Consider the following 13,705-nt stretch of genomic DNA (forward strand, 5'->3'; position numbering starts at 1 on the left):
TTAAAATGATGGAGTCAGCTGATCCAAACAATATTTTATTTTTCTCCTTCTTTTATTGTATTTTATCCACTTTAATCCTTTAATCCTAAAATCTCAAGCACTTTAGAAAGTTGATTTTTTTTTCCCCTGACACAAGATTTACATGGAATCACTGGTTTTTTTAGAAAGACGAAGCATTGCTTTTCGGCCACCTATCCAATCAATTTGTTTGTAAATAATTACTTACACAACCTTTATTCTTGAATTTCATAGACCGCACATTGAAAGCAAACTTTGTTTTAACTGAATAGCCACAAAGAATCAAAAATTATCAGGCACCAACAAAACCTTCCTTTTTTAAATTTCTCTGAATTTATATTGCACTTTCAGAAACCACACGTGGTTACCTGACATTTCCTAACTAATCCCTAATTATAGAATTATAAGAACATTAAAAGCCCCTGGAGAACACTCTTCCTTTATAACAATAGGAATCAAATTGTATTTCCTTGTGCTGCCTCTATAAACTCAGTAAAAGCTGTTGTACTGACTCCTACTTTTAAACACATGCGTTATTGTCACAGGTCTTTTCACTGTATGTTTGCACCTCTGATTTTAGAAGTTGGCTTCATGTTTTGGCCTTTCTTTGTAATGAAATTCCGAATATGTTCACTCCAGATTAATCCTTTTTTTTCATTCTCAGGAAAAAATGCAAATGTCAGTCTGTTCTCTGTGTGATGTTTGAAAAACTGGCCGCTCTGCACTTCACTAGTTCCAAGTTTTATGCTAATATTTGTTTTGTGAATCCCACTCCTTAGACTGTGAACTCTTGGATTAGTTTCAGTTTCTAGCATTTTTCTCCTCCTTTTCCGTAACGTAGATGGTGTCAACAAAACCCTATATGCTTTCTTACAAAATCCACCTTTCCTGACATCATTTTTTTATAATAGGGTGTATTTTGTATTGTATTAAACAAATATTTTCCATTAGCTATTAACTGTCATGCTCTTTCTTCCTGATACTGACAACCGTTCCTTATTTAATCCTGACAAGACAAGTTTTGTATAACCTACAGAACAATTCAGATCAATAGATATATGATGAATCCTTAAATGTGTTTATAGTGCTAATAGCAGCAATGACCCACCTGGAGAGGCCACTGCCAAGACTTCAGCTACAGCGAGGGAGATGCAACTGGCTGCATGCTCCACAGAGCCAGCGGGAACCTGGAGCATGCAAGAGCCCCGCCAGCCCAGGTGGGGAGACCTGGGCATCTCAGCACTTTTAGGGGACCAGGAAGGCGTCCCTGCCCCTGCAGGATTGGAGGTGTCTGCTACCACTGCCTGGCCTCTTCTCACTCCCAGCACCTGCTGTATCTCAGAGCAAGGTTGGGGCCAAGCCCAAATGCTGTTGCAGCCTGGCTGGGTATGTGCATGCATGGGCCAACACTGACACACCAGCCCTGTGTTACCTTGGCCCCCTCCAGACTTTGGCCACTGATGAGCGCAGAAAGGAGGCCAAGGAGGTGCTGAGGGCAGCTCAGCCCTGGCCTGCAGGTACCTCTCAGCATGAACCAACTTGGGTGCCATGAACAGTGGCAGGAAGCAGACAGGATCCTAGGCAGACAGGGGCAGGTCCTTGGTGAAGCCCCACCTTCAAGCCAGGAAAGGCCTGAAGCCTGGGGCCGGGCTGCCAGTTTTGAGGACCAGAGTGGAAACTTGTAGTGCTTTTTCCAAACCTGCACTTGACACCCATGAACAATTGGCATATATTTCCTCCCCTGTGAGGCCCATAAAAGCCCCAGACTTAGCTAGACTCGAGAAGACAATGACCGGCTAGCTGCACAGAGGAGCTGCCCAGTCCAGGGTCTTCTCTCTGTTAAGAGCTGGGGAGACAATGGGATAGAGATGGCCAGCTGTGGAGAGGAACTACCCACCCTAGGGTTTCCTCTCTGATAAGAGCTGAGGAGATGACAGGATGACCAGCTGTGGAGAGGAGCTACCCACTTGAGTCTCCTCTCTGCTGAGAGCTGAGAAGACACTGACATGACCAGATACAGAGAGGAACTACCCACTCCAGAGTCTCCTCTCTGCTGAGAGCTGAACACTTTTTGGGAAACACTGGCTGCAGAGAGGAGCTACTCACTGCGAGTCTCCTCTGAGCCATTCTATTGCTCAATAAATCTCCTCTTCACCTTGCTCACCCTCTGCTTGTCCACATACCTCATTCTTCCTGGTCATGGGACAAAAACTCAGAACCTGCTGAATGGCAGGGCTGAAAGAGCAGTAACACAAACAGGGATGAAACACACCTCTTGCTCACCACATTGTGGGTGACAAGGAGAGAAGAGCTGTGGCCCTTTGTGGATCCCAGACATAGAAGCTCTTTGAGACAGGACTGTGACCCCCTCTTTGGGAGTCTGTGGTTCCTGGCATCTCCAAGCATCCAGGCACCACTGCATCCCCTAGTGCCAACTGTAGAAGCAGCTTTTGGGACACCTGGTCCAGCCACAGCCTTGCAGGGAGCCAGTGTCCATGGCAGCAATTCGAGCTGCCCTCCCTGCTGCAGCCAGCGTGCCTGGCTGCACTCAGTGACTGAACCCCATAATTGCTCACTTACACACCCCTCACTGCTCCACTTGCCTTTGGCAGGCATAGGTTCCAGGCTGGTAGCATGAGCTGATCACAGCCTGCTGGGCTAAGTGGGCTCAGTGGGTCCAAGCAAAACTCAGGCAAAGGCTCCACTGACCACAGAGGTTTACAGCTGGTGAAGTGACACCCCAAAGATCCTGTAACAGCACTGGACTAGATATCCTGAGAAATAATAAACCCCTGCTTCTGCTAATATGCTTATTTATTTATTTTTTATTTATGGTGTCAGTGAGTACGTTTGAAATGCCCAGTCCTGTTAGCCACTTCACTTCTTACCTACATGTCCTGAACCACTCAACCAGGTGGCAATACCTCCTGAAAACCTTTTGATTACCCCCCTTTTACAGGCTAGATTAATTTATCCCTTTCCTGTGTTCCTGTGATGCCTTGTTTATAGGTCTATAGTTGTACTATCTGTGTTTCATAAAATTTTGAACTCCTTTTAAGACCTTGCCTTCCTCTTAATTATCTTAGTTTCTCCAAATTGTGGTACAATATTGGGTGATAGCAAAATAAATGAATTCATATAAACTCTTGCATTCTACAAAGTCATGCACTGAAAATAACAGACCTAATAGGAGAATAAGTGTTGGTTAGTCCACCCAAGACTAGTAGAAATTCTTAAGGATTCCACTAAGAGATAACAAAATTGTATGGGTTTATAAGAGTCTCATGATTAAGTTCTACTTTCAAAAACTTTAAAAGGTAATATTAAATTCTTAATATCTAGAATAAACCATAGTAAGGTGGGCAGGTTGGCTCACACTTGTAATCCCAGCACAAGGTGGTTGTTCACCTGAGGTCAGGAGTTTGAGACGAGCCTGGCCAATATAGTAAAACTCCATCTCTACTCAAAATACAAAAATTAGCTGGATGTGGTGGCAGGCACCTGTAATCTCAGCTACTTGGAAGGCTGAGACAGGAGAATTGCTTGAACCCAGCAGGCAGAGGTTGCAGTGAGCCAAGCTCGTGCCATTGCACTTCAGCCTGGGTGACAAGAGCAAAACTCCATCTCAAAAGAAAGAAAAAAAAGACTATAGTAAGCAATAGATTTTCCTTTAAAAATACAAATAAAAATTTGCTTGATTGCGACAATGTAAGTTGAGTTACGTAACACTGGGTTATGAAGTCAAGAGAAAAATAAAAAAAAATTGCCTGGAGAATATAACAGGGCAATAAGTACTTCCAAGATTGAATGTATGACCAAATATTGAAAAAAGGAAGAGCATGGTGTAAATTGCTATTGCATACACTCAGCTGTGTTAACATTCTGAATTTGAATTCTTGGAAATATCAAAGGTGAAGCAACCTGGCATTTGCTTTGTACACAATCCTTCTCTTATTTATCAATTACGTATAAACTAACTTGTGATGCAGACATATGCTTATAGTATATTTGAAAAAGAGAATGGCTTTTAATAAATGCAATTATTCCATGAAAACCCCAAATTTCTTAATCATAAAGGTTTTTATAATATAATTGATATTCTAAGAACCATGGCAAATGTACTCACTGCACTTTGAAGTATTTACCTTGGTGGCTTCGAGATTAACAAAAGTTTGAAAGCTTTGTAAAAATTTGGATCAATGTTCTAAATCTGGGCAATTATGCTGAAAATCCTCCCAGGGGATAGGAGTGAGTGGGGTGCCAATAACTGAGGCTTTTCTTTTTTTTTGGTAGAATAAGAAGAAGGGAGCTGGCCAGAGCCAATCCCCATGCACCAAATCTTAGCAAGCATAACTGTAGCCACCAGCTATCTGACTGTGTTGGCAGCATCAGGATTTTTGAGCCGTCCTTACCCCCTTGCTTCATTTTGATACATGTCTTCTAATAACCCAGTTTGTCTCTTCTCACCTTCAGACCATCAAACTGCAAATGGTCATGCAACTGGAGTCTTGGGCGATGTCTCCCTTTTACTGGAAACCCTCAGATAAGGTTCTGAGAGAGATCTGCCTGTATTCCCAAAGCAGTGCCCCTGTCAGCATGAGGCAGTTAAGAGCCATCATCATCTCTATCTTAAAGGCAGTTAATGTACCTCTTCAGAGGGGCGAGTTGATAGTGGCAGGAGGCAGACAAATCCCTAGGCAGATAGGGCAGGTCCCCAGTGAAACCCCACTTTCAAGCCAAAGACAGTTTAAATCCTGAAAGCCAAGATACAAATCAAATCCAAGGAAAGGACAGAGAACCACTCTTCCCATGTGGCATGCTTTCCTCTGATCCCCATCCTTCATCTATTTTGCATATACCTACCTTTCCCTAATTGTTTTTTTACACTGTTGTACCCACCTTTGAGTGGTGCCTTTGTTTTAACTTTTTTTGTATACTCGCAAATCAATCAGCATGCCGTTCTCCATTCTGAGCCTATAAAATCGCCGGACTCAGCCACACTGGGAAAAATCACTCGATTTTGTGTAGTGGGCCACGTTTGTGTCCTCTCTCCGCTGAAAGCTGTTAAGTCACTCAATAAAATATTTCTCCACCCTCCTCACCCTTCAGTTGTCACCATAACCTCATTCTTCTTGGATGAAGGACAAGAGCCTGAGACCCATCAAAAAGGGGGGCTGGAGCATGCCTGGCCCAGCCACAGGCTAAGTGTGTATCCTGTAGTGAGCATGGAATCCAGACCTGTGCGCAAGCCAAGTGTGGTCCAATGGGCCGAGTGGATGGGGCACCTCCTGCAGCATGGCCGGGGGCCGAGTGAGACCTGGTTGGGGATGTCACCGGTCACTGGTGGAAGTCCATGGCTGGCAAAGTGACTGAGAAAAATTTTACATCACCTTCTTTAGAAAATCCTATGAATTCCTCTCAGGAAAATCAGATACAACAGGTATTTAAGAGTAGTTCCTGAATTATTTAGTACACTGTTTGGTCCACTATTATAATTGTAACACATATTTGTATGTTAGGAATCTTTAACTTAAAATTATTTGGTGAACCCAAGATTAAAATTATTAGTATGCTGTATATATCAATTTATTTGAGTTTGCTGGCATTTTTTCTTCTTCTAATGTTTTCCAGTCTAGATCGTCTTTCATTGGCTCAGAACTAAGTTCAGTAGTTAGGACAGGCACCTGCACAATGGTCAGAAAACCTGCACAGTTGTCAGAAAATATGAAGAAATCCTAAACCTAATGGCTGACAGGTATTCTGAGAGTTCAAATTTAAGCAGTTTCATTCAGAAAATATTTTTTGCATGCTTTCCATATGCCAGGCATGATTAAATATTTGGAAGACAGAGATGAATAAGATAGAGACTCTCTCCTCAAGAATCTCACAAGTGACTTAAGTGAGGTTCCAGCCCAGGCTTTTCATTAATTGTGTATGTGGACATGGTTATCATCCTCTAACAAAGTATTTTTTACTACACTGAATGAAAATAAATAGCCAGATGTTTTTACTATAAACGTATCTTTGCGTATTTTCTTTTTATAGATCCCTGGGAATGCAGCCAGGCAGAGTCCATGTTGTTCAAGGAAAGGGACCCATGTCACTGTCTCTGATTGAGCAGTGCCTACATCTATGATCTCAGCCAATTTGCTTCCCTTTCAGATCCATAATTTTCTCATTGTAAAATGAAGACCTGGACTAGGTTACTACTATGTTTCCTTTTACTATAATAAGCTAGGGCCTTGTTAATTTCATTAAAGATGCAACTAGAATTAGTGTATGGAAATTAAATGCCATTAGATCGTAGTTTTCTAGTCTGGTAGTCTTTTGAAAATGAACAGTTTAATCAAATGCTTGAATGCAGAAAGAAGCATTATAATGTCAGGAAGGGGATAAATTTTTATAATATAAACTTTAATGATGCAATTTCCTGGAAGCAGTGTGCATGGCAACTTCTCAGCTGGGTTTCATATTGACTGACTATTTGTTATAACAAATATAGGTACACGATTTCAGCACTTAAATGAGGCTTTTTTAAGTTTCTAGGGTAACATCATATTTATTTAAGGGCCTTAATTACCTCTTTTGAAATAATCACACCTATCCAACCCTTGTTTTTGAAGTTCAGAAGAAAAAAAAAACAGTAATAAAGTAGTTACTCCCTGATATGGTTTGGCTGTGTCCTCATCCAAATTTCCCCTTGAATTGTAGTTCCCATGATTCCCACGTGTTGTGGGAGGGACCTGGTCAGAGGTAATTGAATAATGGGAGCAATTCCCCCATGCTCTTCTCATGATAGTGAGTGGGTTCTCACGAGATCTGATGGTTTTATGAGACGCCTTTTCCCGTTTGCTTGCCACTTCTCTGTCCTACCATCATGCGAGGGACATGCTTGCTTCCACCTGTCATAATTTTGAGTTTCCTGAGGCCTCCGCATCCATGCTGAACTGAGCCAACTAAGCCTCTTTCCTTTATAAATTACCCAGTCTAGAGTATGTCTCCATTCGCTGGGTGAGAATGAACTAAAACACTCCCCAAGTTAAATGAGACCCTTCAAATGCTTCTAACATCAAGGCACAACACTAAGTCATTTATAACAAAGTCAGCTGTCACCAACTTAAGTATATCCCGCAATAGTCACATTAGTCACTCATTTCTCATCACTTTTTTTAAATCAGAAAAGAATAGCTGAACATGGTTGTACTTGCCTGTAGTCCCAGATACTTGGGAAGCTGAGGCAGAGGCAGGAGGATCACTTGCGCCCAGAAGACTTAGGTTACAATGAGCTATGATTGAGCCACTGCACTCCAGCTTGGGCAACAAAACAAGAACCCATTTCTATAAAAAAGGAAAGAAAAGAAAAAAATTAGGCTATATTGACTCTGAATTAAGTAGGCACACAATTGCTAGAGTGTACATATATAATGTGGAGCTTGACTGTGTATTCAGAGGTAAACTTGAAATCCAAACTTCCCTTTTGTGAAACATGATAGAAGAAAAAACAAAAATTTCGGTGACCTCATCATTATCCTGAGGATTGATTTAAGTTACTTATCAACATACAAGCTAATGTGTACAGTTATATAAAATGTACATAAATTACAAGTATATACTTCCTCTCTGCCACATGTTGAATGACATTCTTCACTTGAGTTAACCCATTTTGTATTATTAACAACTAATCTACTACTAATAATTTATTAAGTTATTATTTCCTTTCTACCGTTTTATAAATTAGGACATTGAAGATTAAAGAATTTAAATAATTCAATTCACAAAGAGCTTAAATTTGTCCCCAGTCTAAACTGCAGCCTGCACACTTAACCAAAATATAGTGTCTGTCACAGAATAAGTAATCAGATGAAGCCCACCACTCGATAGCATTCATCTAGTCTTCCTTAACATTTGCTGATATTGAAACAGTGTGTAGTTATGCCTATGATGGCATGAAGGTGTCAACATTTCATGTACCTACTAGAAGTCAACTGGTACATCCTTATACTGTAGAGGGTTTCACAAAGCCCTAGAACAAACAGTGATGCCATTACTTATGAGTATGTTTGAAAGCTTGAAGGAAATCAGGAAACAGGTGACTCATAGTTCCATTTTGATCAAGAGCAGAAGATCCCAAGAAATCTTAACTGACTACACTTTACGTGTTTAAAACACTTATTGGGCTCACTGAGTACCAAGGTAGCAAAATTCTTAGCCTCAAACTGAGGATAAAAATAGAAGCCATTGTGGAAAAAGAGCATTATTGTGGAAAGATATAGATACATTAAAAACAGAAAAAAAGATGTTTAAGGTAATAATGCCAGGGTTTCACAAAAGTATCCACAAGTATTGTCCACTTAATTGTAAAATTATAGAATCTGAAAGTAAGGAGAGATAACCTTAGTAAGGTGCCCAGGGAAAAATATGTGGAAGTAGTAAAAACTAATTGAATTTTTTATAGAAAAAAGAGAGAAATTATTAAAGGCAAAATTAATATAAAATAAGTGGAGAAGGTCAAGATTTCTGCAAGGAAGCGTGTTTATCAATGTCAGTAAAAATAATGTGTTTCATGGATGTAAAACTTGAGGCATAATACAATAACATAATGGGCAAATTGATTATAGTAAGCAAAATAAGTATGTTTCTCAAAGGACCTTTCTTCCTTTTAGAAAATAACCCTTTCACCCACCAATCCAGTGCTAATATTATTCCTGTACCATCTATCAAGATTTCTTCCTATTTGTTGCTTTATTTTCCAGTTTTTTTAATTTTTAATTTTTTTCTTATTATACTCTAAGTTCTAGGATACATGTGCAGAACGTGCAGGTTTGTTACATAGGTATACACGTGCCATGGTGGTTTGCTGCACCCATCAATCCGTCATCTAAATTAGGTATTCTCAGCAAACTAACACAGGAACAGAAAACCAAACACCGCATGTTCTCACTCATAAGTGGGAACTGAACAATGAGAACACATGGACACAGGGAGGGGAACATCACACACCAGGACCTATCGGGGGGTGTGGGTCGGGGGGCTAGGGAAGCCTAATTTTTAATTTTTATAGGTACACTGTAGGTGTATATATTTATGGTGTACATGAGATACTTTGATAGAGGCATAGAATGCATAGTAATCACATCAGGGAAAATGAAGTATCTATCACCTCAAACTATTCTTTGTTACAAACATTTTGATTGTGCTCTTTTAGTTTCTTTAAAATGTACTACAAATTGTTATTGACCATCGTCATTTTGTTGTGCTATCATATACTAGATCTTATTTATTTTTATACCCATTAGTCATCCTCACTTTCCCACCACCATCCCCATGCCCTTCTAAGCCTCTGGTAACCATCATTCTACTCTATAACTCTATGCATTCAATTGTTTTAAATTTTAGCTCCTACAAATAAGTGAGAACATGTGAAGTTTGTCTTTCCGTGTCTGGCTTATTTTACTTAACATAATGTTGCTGCAAATAACAGGATCTCATTCATATTTATAGCTAAATAGTCCTCCATTGCGTCTATGTATCGCATTTTTCATATCCATTTATCTGCTGATAGACACTTAGGCTACTTCCAAATCTTGACCATGAGTAGTGCTGCAACAAACATGGGAGTGCAAATGTCTTTTTGATCTAATGGTTTCTTTTCTTTGGGATATATATCTAGCAGTAGGATTTCTGGATCACATAGTAGTTCTAATTTTAGTTTTCTGAGGAATTTCCAAAATGTTCTCCATAGTGGCTGTACTAATTTACATTCACACAAACAGCATATGAAAGTTTCCTTTTCTCCACATCCTTGCCAGCATTTGTTATTGCCTGTCTTTTGGATATAAGCCATTTTAACTGGGATGAGATGATATCTCATTATAGTTTTGATTTGCATTCCTCCGATAATTAGTGATGTTGAGCACCTTTTCATATGGCTGTTTGCCTTTTGTATGTTTTCTTTTGATAAATGTGTATTCAAATCGCTGGCCCATTTTTAATTGGATCATTAGATTTTTTCCTTTAGAGTTCTTTGAGCTACTTAGACATTCTGTTTCAGTCCCTTTTCAGATGGATAGTTTGCAAATATTTTCTCCCATTCTACGGGTTGTCTTTTCACTGTGTTGATTGTTTCTTTTGCTGTACAGAAGCTTTTTCACTTGATGTGATTTAATTTCTCCATTTGTGCTTCAGTTGCCTGTGCTTGTGGGGTATTACTCAAGAAATCTTTGCACATTCCATTGTCCTGGAGAGTTTCCTCAATGTTTTCTTTTAGTAGTTTCATAGTTTGAGGTCTTCAATTTAAAAGTCTTTAACTGATTTTAATTTGATATTTGTATATGGCAAGAGACAGGCATCTAGTTTCATTATTCTGCATATGGATATCCAGTTTTCCTAGTACTATTTATGAAAGAGACTGTCCTTTCCCCAATGTAGGTTCTTGGCACTTTTGTTGAAAATGAGTTCACTGTGGATGTATAGATTTATTTCTGGGTTCTCTAGTCTGTTACATTTGTATATGTGTCTGTTGTAATGGCAGTAGCATGCTTTTTTGTTACTCTAGCTCTGTAGTATAATTTGAAGTCAGGTCATTTGTTTACTCCAGTTTTATTCTTTTCACTTAAGCTGGTGTTGGCTACTCTGGATTTTTTGTGTCTCCATATACATCTTAGGATTACTTTTTCTACTTCTATGAAGAATGTCCGTGGTACTTTGACAGAGATTGTATTAAATCTATAGATTGCTTTGGGTAGTATGGATATTTTGTCAATATTGATTCTTCCAAATTATGAACATAGAATATCTTTCCATTATTTTTATGGTCTCTTCAATTACTTGCATCAGTGTTTTATAGTTTTCATTGTAGAGCTCTTTCTCTTATTTGGTTAAGTTTATTCCTAGATATCTTATTTTGTCTGTGGCCTTTGTAAATAGAACTTCTTGGTTTGTTTTTGAGATTGTTTGCTCTTGGCATGTAGAAATGCTACTGACTTACATATGCTGATTTTGTATCCTGCAACTTTACTGAATTTATCAGTTCTAATAGTTTTATGGTGGAGTCTTTAGTCTTCCAAATATAAGAATATATTATTTGCAAACAAGGATAATTTGACTTCTTCCTTTCCAATCTAGATGCCTTTTATTTTTAATTTTTTTCTTGTCTGATTGCTCTAGCTAGGACTTCCAGTACTACACTGAATAATAATGGTGAGAGCAGATGTCCTTGTCTTATTCCAGATCTTAGAGGAATGGCTTTCACTTTTTCCCCCATTCAGTATGATACTGGCTGGGGGTCTATTCCTTTTATTTCCAGTTTTTTGAGGGTTGTGATCATGAAGGGATGTTGAATTTTATCAAATGCTTTTTCATCATCAATGGAAATGATCATACTGTGTTTGTCCTCCATTCTGTTGAAATGATGTATCACATTAATTGATTTGTATATGTTGAATTATCCTTGCATCCCCCAATTTTTCTTCAATAACTAGTTTCTGCCTTGTGACTATGTCGCTCTTTGACTTCCATTTGATATAAGCCTTAAGCCTATGTTTGGGAAATGAGACAGAAATTTTCTTCTTGGAGGTCCCCATGTCCCAGTAGGGGAAAATACTAGAATTGTTAAAATATGTATTTAAAACAAGCCTCAAATTGAAAATATAAGCATTTATGTTTAATGAGGCATAAGATTATAAAAGTTTATTATATCAAATAAAAATGATAAATTATATGCATGTTATTTACTGCAGTATATTACAAATATATGCAATTTTTCTGTGCTTTCTACCTGTGTGTGTGTGTGTGTGTGTGCATGCACTCATGCACACATGCATGCATGTATGTGTGTGTAATAGTCCACCTTTCTGACTTCAAAATCTCTTAAGCAAATATAAATCAAGCTGTTAATGACCAATAATTCAAGATTACCCTTAGATATTAGCAAAAGGGGCTCAAATGTTTAAAGGGTCCTAAATATTTAATTTATGAAGAACGCATGAGCAATTTTGTCATTTGGGAACAAGGACTCAAGTTTGACATAGCATGACCTGTACCTTAGGGTACATCCACCCTGGTTACTAACAATATTCAGGCCCCATAGGCACTTTTCTCTACATCCTTTGTTTTATGTCCTCTGAGTGACATTAAGCTTGGTTGGTTGCATAGCTGATGGTGTGAGAGACGAAATGCAATTTTGGAGGGCAGGCAAAATTTTGGAGAGTTGAAATCCTTACGTATGAGAAAAAAAACAAGTTAATTGAAATTCTTTCCCTGAGATAAGAATGCAATACATTCTTGAATTACAAAGTATTGATTCCCAAAATTAATGAACATTGTTTTCTTGCTTTTCTTGTTACTTATAAGTTAACAGGCTAGACACAACTTTTGCACAAGGTGGCTATTAAATATTTTGTAAGATAAGCAAATAATGATTCTTTTAAATTTGTATGTATGTTAAGACAATATATTGTTAGACAATATTCAGAAAGAAAGGTACAAATTATTTCAGTTATCGACATTGGTAACTAGATGTACTTTGTGTGTTAAAAATGTGCTTGTGTGTATATATGTGTGTATATATACAATACAAATAAAATATTAATATTAAACAAATTATATAAAATGTTGATTTTATTTGAATATTGATTAAAAAATTTGATTTCTTAATATTAATTTGTATTTTTTCTTAATGTAGATAATATTGGATAATTTAGAAGAAATATTAGTTTTAAAAATATAAAATAATTTTATTTTTTGAAATTTCACATCTATTAAATTTAGTTTTAATAAAAGTACATTTGAATTTGTACACTAAAATACATTATATTTTATTTTTAATATTTTAGATCATTACTATAAATAAAACAAATTATTCAAAAATAACTAATATAGCAACATAGCATGACCTGTACCTTAGTGTACTTTAATGATTTTGCTGAAATTAAGATAAAAATGAATTTCGTAGAATAAACATATATGTTTTATATGTCTTAATTTTGTCTGTTACCTCAACTTGCTGATCACTCAGGTACAACAGCAAATTCAAGCATCTTTGATATTTTACTAATTGGAATTCATTTTTGTTTTTATTATTGCTAAGGTACATATTTTAAGAAAAAAATTCCTTTAGAACTTTTTTAGTTTGATTTATAATATTTAACTACTTAGCATATGTTTTGTGATCATAATTTGTTTGTTCTCTTGGTTTGAGTTCATCAAACCTTAGGGTGGACATAGACCATCGTCCATTCCAATTTTATTAGCATTTTCTCATGGTTATTGATGTGTCTGGAAATCTTGTGCCTTATGACAAAGGAAATCATTTTAAAGGTGAAATTTATGGTAGCTTGTCAGAGGAGTAGGAAAGTAGTTTGGGGAATGAGTATTTTTCTTGTGATAGAGACATCTGTTAACTGTTTCTTCAAGTCTGAGATCTAAAACACAATTTTGCAATTGACTGCCATGGCGGTTTGTCTTTGAAGGTCTTACAAGAATTGTGAGTATCAGAGTATTTCTCACTCTCTCCTGTATATTATTTTTGTACCTTCTAAATATGAGAACACGAAAAGACCTCCACAAGAAGGAAGCCTCAAAACCCAAAACTTTTATGTACTAAAGTTATGTCATAAATATTTACCTCTTCCTGTTCACATCCATTTCTACTCTTATGCTCTGCCCGTATCTCAAGAGTAGTCTCATT

This window comes from Hylobates moloch, unplaced genomic scaffold (assembly GCF_009828535.3).
Source record: "Hylobates moloch isolate HMO894 unplaced genomic scaffold, HMol_V3 SCAFFOLD_3, whole genome shotgun sequence".
NCBI lineage: Eukaryota > Metazoa > Chordata > Mammalia > Primates > Hylobatidae > Hylobates > Hylobates moloch.